This window comes from Mustela erminea, chromosome 4 (genome assembly GCF_009829155.1).
Source record: "Mustela erminea isolate mMusErm1 chromosome 4, mMusErm1.Pri, whole genome shotgun sequence".
In the NCBI taxonomy this organism is placed as follows: domain Eukaryota; kingdom Metazoa; phylum Chordata; class Mammalia; order Carnivora; family Mustelidae; genus Mustela; species Mustela erminea.
Window position 1 is genome coordinate 80,434,995 of NC_045617.1, and position 12,620 is coordinate 80,447,614.

A 12,620-nucleotide genomic window follows, 5' to 3' on the forward strand; every position below is an offset into this window, starting at 1 on the left:
TGAAATTAAAAAACAGACAGTAAGGATACATGAACACAAATGCTCCAGGTCACAAGGAACACTGAGGGTGGGAACAGTGTTTGGGTACAAAGAGCTCTGGGAGCCAGGTCCAGCTCTCTTGTTATTACTAGCCCTGTGAACATCAGCAAGGCACTTAACCTCACTGAGATTCCATTTCCTTATTGGTAAAACAGAAATAGTTCTATTTAAAAGTATTTGAGGTAGACTCTCTTATACTAATTTAATGCATATATTTGATACTGTATTAAAAGCTGGACCCCAAATGTAAAAAGAAAGACTAGAAAGCAAGATAAAAGTACAAAACAAGCATATTTGCCTGGTTTTCCCCCTTCAGTTACATCCCTATTTCTCTTTACAGAAAGTGATCCTTTTTTAAAAAGGTACACATAAACTATGCACTTGAATAATTTATTCAATTAATATGAAGCATCAAAAGCAGCCATTAAAATTCTTAGCCTTGGTCACCTGGGTGGCTCAGTTGGTTAAGCATCTGCCTTCGGCTCAGGGATCCTTCCAGGATCCTGGAATCCTGCCCCATGTCAGGCACTTTGCTCAGCAGGGAGTTTGTTTCTCCCTCTCCCTCTGCCTGCCACTCCCCCTGCTTGTGCGCTCTCTCTCTCACTTTCTCTCTCTCCCTGCCAAATAAATAAATAAAATCTTTAAAAATAAATAAATAAAATTCTTAGCCTTTTCCATAAGCAGCAAAAACACAGGACTTAGGTAATAACAAAGATTGAAAAATGGCAATATTAGATGTATATTTGATTTCATGTCAAATATATATTTGTTTGGATAATAAATACAATGTTTTATAATGTGGAACAGGAATGATACTGTTATCCTCATTTTCCAGATAAAGTAAACTTTGTTCCAATTAAATTGCTTATGTTTTAAGATCTTGGACTTAGAAATCATTGTGACAAAAACTCAAAACTTCTTATTCTAGGTAATCATATTCTCATGGTCTTAGATACAGATGATGTGAAAAACTTTACTCACAGTTCCATTTCTCACCAATTCTTCCCATGCACATACGTATCATAATATCAATCTCACATAAAGCAGAGCAAGTGCCTCTTTTTACTACCTCAATGCCTACTATTAAATCACTGAAATGTTAATACACAAGGTTTTAAATCTCAAGCACATTACTTTTACTAGATTCATAAAGTTCAATGTGATTTCTTAAATATAACACGCAAACAAAATATTCCATTATTACTATGATAGCCAAGTTTGAACACTCAGAGACTAATGTGTGTGGTGGAAATTTTAACAACTATCAAATGACAATGACTATTGAGTTTGGACATTTGTGCTCTGATCCAACTGCAATAACACAACAAGAAACATATACACAGCCATATAAAGGGAATTGTTCAGGAGGAAAAAAAAACCTAAGTAACAAGCAAATCTTAAATACAAGCTATTTTCAAAGCTGCAAAAATCACTACCCTTAAGGTGGAAAGAAACAGGATCCAATTAGTGAGTCATGTCAGGATCAGCATCAATGTTATCAGATGACAGAGGACTTTCCCTCTCAGTTACCCACAAAGGAAAATTCACTCCTTCAAAAGGAGAGGAATCCACACAAATTATGGTAAGAATAAGTAACACCAGTTACAACATTACAGAACATTGGCAAACAGAAAATGTTCCTAAAGTGGCACTGTGTGAGACAAAAATGATAAACATTTAACATCTGCACCAAATAATGAGGAAAATGGATGCATTCTGGTGGGGGGCTGGGGCAAAGGGAGGGAACCCCATTCCTTTCTTGGATTTTATAACTACTTGGATTTTCGGTTTCAAAAACAAAACTTTATTCAACCTTTCAGCTAGTTGAAATATAATAATTAAAACAATAAAATAACGCCTTTTACCTACTATTCCTGCAAATATTAGTTGGATCCCAGTGCTGGTGGATATGTAAGAAAATAGAGTTCTTACACTCAGAATATAAACTGCAAGAGCTGTCTGGATGGCACGGTTTCGATACACCCCAATAATCTAAGTATATGTTGCCACAACAATTTCACGTTTTGGATTTATCCTACAGGAAAAAAAAAAAAAAAGATGTAAAGATACATGGCACTGTGAAGTTAGTTAGAGGCATTTTTTCATCAGTAAAATTGGAAACAACCTAAAAATGTCCAATAAAGAGTTTTTAAAATAAATTGGAGTATATCCATACAGCAGCATGTTATGCCACCGTAAGAAAGGATCAGGTAACTGAGAAGTATTGATTTATCATATATTGAATGAAGATTAAAAATTCAGTATAATACAGAGGGGCACCTGGGGCGCTTGGTTGGTTAATTGATCAACTCTCGACTTTGCCTCAGGTCATGAGCACAGGGTTGAAATCCAGCCCATGTGAGGCTCCACACTCAGCAGGAGTCCGCTTGGGATTCTCTCTCTTCTGCCACTCTGCACCTCGTCCCCACCCCCACCCCGCTCACACTTGCTCTCTGACCTGGTCTCTCTAAAATAAGTAAATCTTTAAAAAACAGCAGTATAATATAGAGAATCTACACATTTAATTGTGTACTGCAGAAGACTGGAAAGATAAATACTTTACTAGCAACGCTTTCTCTCTAGAGTGAGATTACTGGGCCCCTGAGAATCTCTCAACTTATGCAGATGTGAATATTGGACCAAAACAACCAAAAGAAGGACAAGGTAAGGTACACACATGCTGTGGATCATTTTATTGTTGTATTTTGCATAAGATACCTTCAAGATACTTTCATGGTATAATGACCTTGCTGGCAGAGAAATAACATCTAACTTCAAGACTGCCCCACAAATTATCTTACATTAATACCTGCCAGTTAGCTTTTGGGGCAAAGAGAAGGAAATTATCCAACATTGTATTATACTGTATATTAACAAATATATCCACCATGTATCTGGCAGCACTACCTCCTATATACAGTTCTTTCCTGAATGTGGGAATGGCACTCATCCAGGATTGGAAATTCTCCTGAATACACAAACAAGTAAAAGGCTACAAGAGGCAAACACACATTGTGCCTGGTTGATAAAGGTAATTTTTAAGGGCACCTGGGTGGCTCAGTCATTAAGTGTCTGCTTTCGGCTCAGGTCACGATCCCAGGGTCCTAAGATCAAGTCCCACATTGGGCTCCCTGCTCTGCGGGAAACCCACTTGTCTCTCTATCACTCTCTTTGTGGCCCCTCTCTTGCTATGTCTCTCTCTGTTGAATAAATAAATAAAATCTTCAAAAAAAAAAAAAAGGACTTTTTAAATTTTAGGTCACAATTGAAACTAACAACTCCTCTCTGTGTCTCCCTGTCTCTCAACCTCTCTGTCCCATTCTCTCTCTCTGACACAAGCAATAATCTTACTGCTTGAATTGCTTTTCAGCTAACCACAGGTTATCTTTATTCTTAAATGTTAAAAATGACACCATATACATTCAAAGTTTCCTTCACCCAGCTCCAAGGAAAAGGGAGGAAAAATGGACAAATTTCAAACACGCACATAAGATCAGGCAAAAGAAGAGCAACAGACATAATGCAGAGTTATAACAGATCCCTTCATTTTTGCCAAAGATGTTTCTGCAGGGCATCTCTATTTCCCACTTCTATTAGCTTAATAAATGTCTTAACTATGTCATCCGCATAATGATACTGGGAGAAAGGTTCTGGCAGACCTACTCTAAGATGTTAATAGAGTGTCTCAGAAAATAAATATTATTTTGGTTTATCTCATTAATCTCGGCCAGTCCTTCCTTCCCTTCAGCCAGCCTGCTTCAGAAAGGCAAGTACTTTATCCATGTGACAGAGTTATAGGAAAATTGCCACTCAGACTTAGAAAATGAGTCTTTTCCATTTTCTGACAACCATTTATCTCCCTGCCATCAGGCAATATCTAAAATTTTTATGTGGGCTTTATCTTAAAGATGAATTCCTGCTGAATCTCAGGGGCTGTCAATATATTTTTAACCTTTGAAGGAAATGCTATCTTTCCAAAATAGCCACATTTTATTTTCCAAGGGTAATACTACCACTTAAAACAATTATCCAAAAACTTTGGCAAGCTACAATATTCTGCATTTTATAACATTACCTCATTCCAAAGTAATTCACAAAAATGTGTTTCAAATGAATTAAACATCACCAAAAAATCCAACACTCAATAAAGCAGGCCAAAAAATTGCAAAATCATTAAATTTAGCTACAGATAACAAAAATCACAATTATTAACTTCAAATTTTTCCCTTCAAGTCCTACCTTCCAAACTTTCACTTTATACTTTTTCATAAAGAAATATCCCAAGACGTATATAAACCCTTCTGACATTCCAGTTTTTCAAGTTATCATGATTTTCTCTTCCCAGTTCCTATGCTCTTTAGTATAATTTGTCCTAGACTTCTTAGTTCTTTCCTTGAACTGAACCCACATTTATCCGTAAAAGACATTTTTGCTATTCCAGCGGATTTTTATCACTAAATTGGTGATTCTTTTTTCAGCTCTTATTTTAATGAAACTCCACAAATTGCTTGTTACTATAGCCCATTTTATTTCCCCTACAATAAGAGCTGTATCCAAAAATCCTTTTGCTATATGGGACATGTCCAAGCCTTGAATGACTAGGTTTCCCCTTCATTCGGAAGGTTTTGTATCAATCAGTCCCACAATTCATATCGACTTGAACAAGGCTGTTATATAAAAAATTTCATATGAGATCCACTGTGACAAACTCCTCTCTCTTCCTATGGCTTCTGTGCTCTATGTCTCATGAATCTTCCAGGTCCGCTCGCTTCCTTCCACCCTGCTCTGTGCAGTAGGAAGCTGAGCATCAGCAGGCTCCCTTGCCCTGTGGCTTCTAGTTGGGGATGATCCAAAGAGAAGCATCAGCAGGAACTTGGAGAACAGGAGGAGGTAAAGTTGAGATCATTATTCTTGCTCCATCTCCTGATCTCTGTATTGGTTGCCCCTGCCAGGGGCATATTTTCCATAAGGCTATCCTTTCCCAAATACCCCTCAGTCACCTCAAATCTAGGGATGGAAACAGCTCCTTGCTTTGCAAACCCTGGGGTGCTAAACTGCCTCTTGTTAGTTTCAGGAAGCACGATACACAGTTTAGTAAGTGGTCCTCTTATTAAACTTCCCTCAATCTACCCAAAGAGAATGTGCTTCTAAATGCTTCAACTTCTTATAGACCTTTGAAAATACTCTGAATTTCAAATTCATAAACTTTTATTTTGTGAGTGGAGGTAATTTCATTCAAGCTGTTGGTCTTTTTAAACTTTGTGTATTCACTTATAGTTTTCTGCTTCAAAATCTGTGCACAATTATTGCAGAAAATCTGAAAATGACAAAGAAAAAAATGTATAAAGCCAACACGAGGAAGTAGCACAGTAAACATTCTGACAAATTTCTCTATGAAGTCTTACAAAAATACATATCCTACACTTTTTTTCAACACATTATCATAAGCAATTCCTCACATCATGAAAGACTCTTTATAAAAATACTTAGTGGCTGCATAACGTTTTTTCACAAAATATATTACAATTTACTGAACTATTCCCCTGTTAGATACCTAAATTGTTTCTAATTTTTCCATTTTTAGTAACACTTCTATAAACATCATTGTGCATAAAACTGTCTATATTGCACACTATTTCTTCTGGATTGATTCTTAGCAATGGAATGGATGATTCAATAGTTATTAATATTTTAGTCTTTTTTTTTTCCTCTTTTTTTTTTAAGATTTTTTTATTTATTTATTCGACAGAGAGAGATCACAAGTAGGCAGAGAGGCAGGCAGAGAGAGAGAGGAGGAAGCAGGCTCCCTGCTGAGCAGAGAGCCCAATGTGGGACTCGATCCCAGGACCCTGAGATCATGACCCGAGCCGAAGGCAGCGGCTTAACCCACTGAGCCACCCAGGCACCCCAATATTTTAGTCTCTTGATACACATTATTAAATTCCTTTCTAGAAGGTTTTCACTCCCGTAAGTATAAATGTATGACTCACTGACCTACTTCTTCAGTGTTATCAGTTGTCAAATCTTTAATAATATCTGATAACCCAAAATCATTTCTAATCATTCTTTTTTTAAAAAATATTTTATTTATTTATTTGACAGAGATCACAAGTAGGCAGAGAGGCAGGCAGAGAGAGAGAGAGGAGGAAGCAGGCTCCCCAAAGAGCAGAGAGCCCGATGTGGGGCTCAATCTCAGGACTCTGGGATCATGACCTGAGCAGAAGGCAGAGGCTTTAACCCACTGAGCCACCCAGGCACCCCTCTAATCATTCTTTTAATTTGCATTTCTTTGACTTCTAATGAGGTTGAAAATTTTACTTTCTCTTTTATTAATTTTCAGTTCATGAACCATTGTAAACTTATTGTCCATCTGAGTTATGTATGCTCTCTATTTTGAGGTTGTAAATTCTGCTTTTACCATATTTCTTGCAAATCTTTCTCCCAACTTGATGCTTACCTTTATGTTTACATTGCTTTGTCTTGAAGAACCAAGTCTGTTTGAACTTGTTTTTCAAATCAATTGCATTTTTTTTAAATTTCTAGTGCTCTTAATGTAATAAGTCTTTCCAGATCCACACACAGGGTAAATATTAATCTCTTCCAGTGTTTGATGGCTTGATTTTTTTTTTTTTATGTTTGGCTCTATCTGATATTTTGGTAGATGATAAAGTAAGACTCTGAACCAATTTTTTCTATTCCTTTCTTTCTTTTCTTATTTTTTTTCCTTTTTTTTCTTTCCTTTTTTTTTTTAATAGCAAACTGTCCCAGCATCATTGATTTTGATATTTTGTTATTTATATCCCTTTTATTTACTGAGACTGGCTATTATTTCCCTTCATCTCGCTTTCTCAATTCTTGTAATGATATTCTGTTAATTTATCCCTTTTTTAAATTTTTTTATTTTTTATAAACATATAATATATTTTTATCCCCAGGGGTACAGGTCTGTGAATAGCCAGGTTTACACACTTCACAGCACTCACCATAGCACATACCCTCTCCAATGTCCATAACCCCAACCCCCCTCCCCCCAGCAACCCTCAGTTTGTTTTTTGAGATTGAGTCACTTATGGTTTGTCTCCCTCCCAATCCCATCTTGTTTCATTTACTCTTCTCCTACCCCCTTAACCCCCCATGTTGCATCTCCACTTCCTCATATCAGGGAGATGATATGATAGTTGTCTTTCTCCGATTGACTTATGTCGCTAAGCATGATACGCTCTAGTTCCATCCATGTTGTCGCAAATGGCAAGATTTCATGTCTTTTGATGGCTGCATAGTATCCCATTGTGTATATATACCACATCTTCTTTATCCATTCATCTATTGATGGACAGCTAGGTTCTTTCCATAGTTTGGCTATTGTAGACATTGCTGCTATAAACATTCGGGTGCACGTGCCCCTTAGGATCACTACGTTTGTATCTTTAGGGTAAATACACAGTAGTGCAATTGCTGGGCCATAAATGAAAATGTTGAAAATGTTCTATTGAATTCTATTGCATTCCCACCAACAGTGTAGGAGGCTTCCCCTTTCTCCGCATCCTCGTCAGCATCTGTCATTACCTGATTTGTTAATTTTAGCCATTCTGACTGGTGTGAGGTGATATTTCATTGTGGTTTTGATTTGTATTTCCCTGATGCCGAGTGATATGGAGCACTCTTTCATGTGTCTGTTGGCCATCTGGATGTCTTTGCAGAAATGTCTGTTCATGTCTTTTGCCTATTTCTTGATTGGATTATTTGTTCTTTGGGTGTTGAGTTTGCTAAGTTCTTTATAGATTTTGGACACTAGCCCTTTATCTGATATGTCGTTTGCAAATATCTTTTCCCATTCTGTCTGTTGTCTTTTGGTTTTGTTAACTGTTTCCTTTGCTGTGCAAAAGCTTCTGATCTTGATAAAATCCCAAAAGTTCATTTCTGCCCTTGCTTCCCTTGCCTTTGGCGATGTTTCTAGGAAGATGTTGCTGTGGCTGAGGTCGAAGAGGTTGCTGCCTGTGTTCTCCTCAAGGATTTTGATGGATTCCTTTCTCACATTGAGATCCTTCATCCATTTGAGTCTATTTTTGTGTGTGGTGTAAGGAAATGGTCCAATTTCATTTTTCTGCATGTGGCTGTCCAACTTTCCCAACACCATTTATTGAAGAGGCTGTCTTTTTTCCATTTGACATTCTTTCCTGCTTTGTCGAAGATTAGTTGACCATAAAGTTGAGGGTCTATTTCTGGGCTCTCTATTCTGTTCCATTGTAATTTATCCCTTCTAACACATTTTACTATCAAGTAATACTAAACAGAACTAGTCTTTTCTTTTTGTTTTGAAAATCTTCAACTGAATTGAACATTTATTTATTTATTGCTTCGTAAGACCAGAAAGTCTGGTTTTTACCAAGAAGTATACAAAAATAAATTTAACACAATCTCAAGTAGTTTACAAAATGGTTGGGGAGAAAGGACATGAATACAAATAACTATACTACAAGTAGAAAGAAGGTGGTTTCAGAAAGTTATTAGGTTCCAAGAAAGAACCAAGAAGAAAAATGATAGACTAGAATCAGCAGGAAATCCTTCACTTGAAGATCGTATTTGATCTAGGCCTTAAAGAAGAACTAGGATTTCAGCAGGCAGAAAGTGGCAAAGAAGAGCATGTCCATCAGAGGAACCGAGATAAGTAAGACCATTAGGCTGAGAGAAGGGAGGATTCATTTGGGAAAGAGTAAATATTTTAGTATGACAAACACACATGGTGCTCAAGGGAGGAGACGGAGGGAACCATAGCAGTTTGAAGCAGGGGTCTGGAAGGATCAGTGCTATATATCAGGTAAATTACCACATCAGGCCATTAATGTGCCCATATCTATCTGTTAATATATAACTTACTATGTTTCAACAACAGTTTATCTCCAGAAGAACTTTCCCTTTTCACTTGTTTTTAAACATGAGAAAGCAGAATTTGCTACTACCCCCAACCAAAATGAACACCACCAGAAATCATCATTACATTTGGCCTCAGTAATGATATCTCCAAACAGTACATACCAAGACTCACTTTCCCCCTTTACCTGTAGCCTTAAAAGGCTTGTTTTAATTCATCTGGACAATTGTCATTCATTGAGTTTCTTTCTTTGTTTTTGTTTTTTTTTTTTCCTTTTTAAAAATTCTGTACCCTTGAAATGATTCCAGTAACATCTCCTTTTCTCTTAGTTGGTTTTTCAACAGAGGGCATTTCTGTATGCCACCCTTTAATGACGGTGGTTAGCCAAACTTCACAGGCAGACGTTTATCTGAGCCCTATATGTAACAAGCCACTGACTTTTGCTCAGTACCTAGAAATCTCTACTGGTCAATATAGGCTAGACTCTGTTAAAATACAAACAAAGCACCAAATATCATCAACTACAGTATATTTCTCACTCAGGCATAGTGTGGCAGCAGTCTGGCTGCCTTCCTCCAGTGAGCATAGCTATTCCAACTGCAACATTTGGCCTCCAAGTTTGCAGTGGAAAGAGGAGAGAGAGCTGAGAGTCAAGAAAAACAATTTAAGGTCCAGGCCTGAAAGTGCTCATATCATTTCTGTCTTCATCTCACTGGCCAAAACTCACTGGTATCACCCCAATGTAACTGCTAGGTGTCCCCAGGAAAAGAGAATGGTGTGATAAAACACAGTACATATCTGCTCCAGATAGTTAATCCCATCCAGACTGACTTAAATTCAATTTAATACTTATATTTTCTAATCTAAAACCACACCAGAATATCCCTCTTACTAGGACATTTAATACAGAACAAAGATTCCTATGTCCTGAATCATACATTTTCCTAGAGGGAATGCACAGAATTTGTACAATTGTTCCATTAAATGGTGTAAATCCCTTTTCTTCTAATACAGTCATGAAAATACACCACTTCTTTGCAAGCTAACATTCACATCAGACTCCAGAAATTTGAACTCTGAAGAATATATTCCCTGAGTTCATCATAACTGATCCTAATCAGGGTTTCCTTACACATTTCTCTCTTCCTGGAGAGTTACTTTTACAGAATGTAAAACATAATTTCTGGAAAACTACTTCTTTAAATCAAACTTTAGGTCATCTATTCTACTTTCATGGGCTTTCTATATTTTTCTTCCCTTTTGCATTTCATGTGTTCTCAACCATTTTATTATGTAGAATAAAAAAATATCACATAACAATCTCTGCTTTCTTTCCCTTTCCTTGGATTTCTTCTCATTGTCTTCTCTCCTTTCCTTCTCCATCTGCTCTTCTTCTCTAGCTTTTTCCTTCCACTCCTCTTCTTCAAAGTTCTTGTGCGCAGCTGACCTATAGAAGTTATGGAAGAGAGGCCTTCTGAGGGTTTTACTCTTCCTGTTTTTATACGTTTTTTCTCTTTGCCAATCCTTCCTGCCTCAGACACATACATTCTTTGTCATTCACCCCCACTTCTTGAATTCCTACCACATCTCAATCTACTCCTTGCTCAAATCCCAAAGCCATTTTGAAAATAGTCACCAAAACTAGTAAAACTAACGAACATGCCTGATGAGCTTATTAGGCAGAAATTAGCCCCTTTTTCCAGATAATAAATTGGAAATACACAGCAGATAAACAACCTTCAAAACTAGATCTTCTACATCCTAGAGCAGGAGACAGTTTTCTATAAATTGCAAGTTAAAAATAGTTCTATGCTTTTAAAGGATTGAAAAACAAACAAACAAACAATAATGCAGAAGAGACCACATGTGCCCACCAACTTGAAAATATTTACTATTTAACCCTTAGTGAAAAAGTTTGTTAACCCCTGTTGGGCCCCAAGAGGCTAAGATGGCGCCGGGTGGCCTTCTCTTCCGGATCGGGAACCCACATGGCCGACCACAAAGGTGCCAAAGTGGCGGTTTCGGTTTCCCATCAGTTTTGTTTCCCGCGAGTCTCCACCCCCTGCAGGGCGTGTCTCTCCCAACTCCCGCCAACACGGCACATCCCCATTGGCCCCCACTTTGCTGACCTCACTTCCCTTCCCTCACCCCATATAAGCCGCTGCCCTGCTCAATAAAGTGAGATCCTGCTTCGACAGACCTCCCGAGCCCGGTGTCTTCTGTGGGTGCGTTCCGGGTTCGCGACACTCGCCATCCCGCTCAGCCCCAAGGAGAGGCCTCTGGCTGGCCCGGGCGCCTCCTCCCCTCGGCGGGGAGCCCAACAACTGGTGCCCCGTGTGAGGAACCTCGCTCTTCTCGCTGACGGGCCAATCGGTCTACGGGTGAGTGTACCACCATAAGCTATAGGGCAGTCCTTTTCTAAAAATGACCCTTCCTTAGAATCCCTACGCTTCCTTCTGAAGAGCCGCGGTCTTTCCCTCACCGACTCCCAGGCTCTCAAAACATGGGAAACCCTTATTAAAGCCGCCCCTTGGCTGCCTGAAAGTAATCTCTTTGACTGGGACACCTGGGACCGTATTGAACAATTAGTTCGCAAAGCCCATGTCAACCCTCCCGAAGCAGCTGCCCCAAATGAATCCCACCAGCCCTCAAAGGAGCCCGCCTCCACCATCTCAAACACCACTGGAAACCCCCCTGTTAAACCAAAGAGGCTCTATCCCTCGCTAGATCCCTTTGATGCAGCTCCTTGGCCCCTGATCTCCAACCCAAATCTCGGGCTGAAGGCCCTCCTACGCAACCCCCTTCTACTAACCCCTTCCTCCAACCATCAGCGCCCACTCCTCCGCCTCCTTATTGCCCCCCCCCTCCGGAGCATAGGACAATGTTTTATCCTTATTGCACGCGAGGACGCCTCTTCACTGTCAGCGCTGGATTCAGCTGCCTCCACCTTTCGTAACTCCCTTATACGTCCCTACCCTGACCAATATTGACCGGAGCAGGTAGGGACAGCTCTACGCCCCTATTCAGCATGAAGAAGTTACAGAAGATGAGACCTTCCACCTTCAACCACCTTAGAGATTTAAGGGTCAAAATTGTTCAGGGGGGAATGATGAGGGAGCAGGAGGCTGGCTGAGGACAAAGCAAAAGCTGGCGCCTTGCACCCCCCCTTCACCCGCTCCCCTCCATATGTGTAGCATTCCTCAGGCACCCCTGACTGCCATAAAACGATAAATAGCTAACTTGCAGAAATCACAGTCCTGCAGGGTAGGAGTCTCCCTTGGTTTGCAAATGTCCTTGAGATTTACAACAAAGAAGTTACCTTATCAATAGCCCTAATGTCACCCTACCCCCCATGAAAAACTGAAGGAGGCGGAGGTAGAAGGAAAGGTAAATAAAGTTAAATTTCTTCTAAACCTAAATCTCATTAACAAGGATGTTTGATAGCAGGAATGTAACATTCCACCAGGAGACTCCCAACTGTAACCAGGCCTTCAATATCACTGCCTTAGAAAAATCCCTAACCTCCCTCTCCGAGGTGGTCCTACAAAACAGGAGAGGGCTGGACCTATTGTTCTTGAGAGAGGGGGGATTATGCGTAGCCCTCAAGGAAGAATGTTGTTTTTATGCGGACCATACAGGGGTTGTTAGGGAAACCATGGATAAACTCAGAGAAAGACTAGCCCAAAGAGAAAAGGATTTTGAATCCCAC